Source organism: Lactuca sativa, chromosome 6, assembly GCF_002870075.4.
Source record: "Lactuca sativa cultivar Salinas chromosome 6, Lsat_Salinas_v11, whole genome shotgun sequence".
Classification (NCBI taxonomy): domain Eukaryota; kingdom Viridiplantae; phylum Streptophyta; class Magnoliopsida; order Asterales; family Asteraceae; genus Lactuca; species Lactuca sativa.
The window spans coordinates 108559285-108559731 of NC_056628.2; positions in this window are offsets into that span (position 1 = coordinate 108559285).

The window sequence follows — 447 nt, forward strand, 5'->3', positions numbered from 1 at the left end:
TGGTTGGTGGCCCCTTCGAGAGTTGCGGGTCCTTCTCGCTGCATGAGTGGTAGCTCACGCTCAAAATTCCTCCGACACGAGTCCTAGTCGTTGCGCTGCGGTCCGTTTCCCGGCTTCGCTTGCGCGATTTTCACTTCTGATTGGTTCCATCCATCCCCAACCCTAATGAATCGAGTATGAAGGGGTCAAGCGGTTCGGGTTTTCGGTCGGTTCTCATTCACCTTCCCCCCTCAAAGTCCATTAGTGGGTAGGGTGGTAAACTTAGAGGCCGTCGGCCTCCTCTTCAGACGTGTCCTCGACAACCTGGCGGTTCTTCGGTCTCCGCTTTTGGGGGCGGGAGTGCTTGGTCGCTGGGCTTTCCTTTTCCTCAACCAATTCGGTTGTGTCAGCCGGTCTAACATTTTGTTATGGGCTGGCTTGGCTGGACAACGATGGATTGAAGGTAAG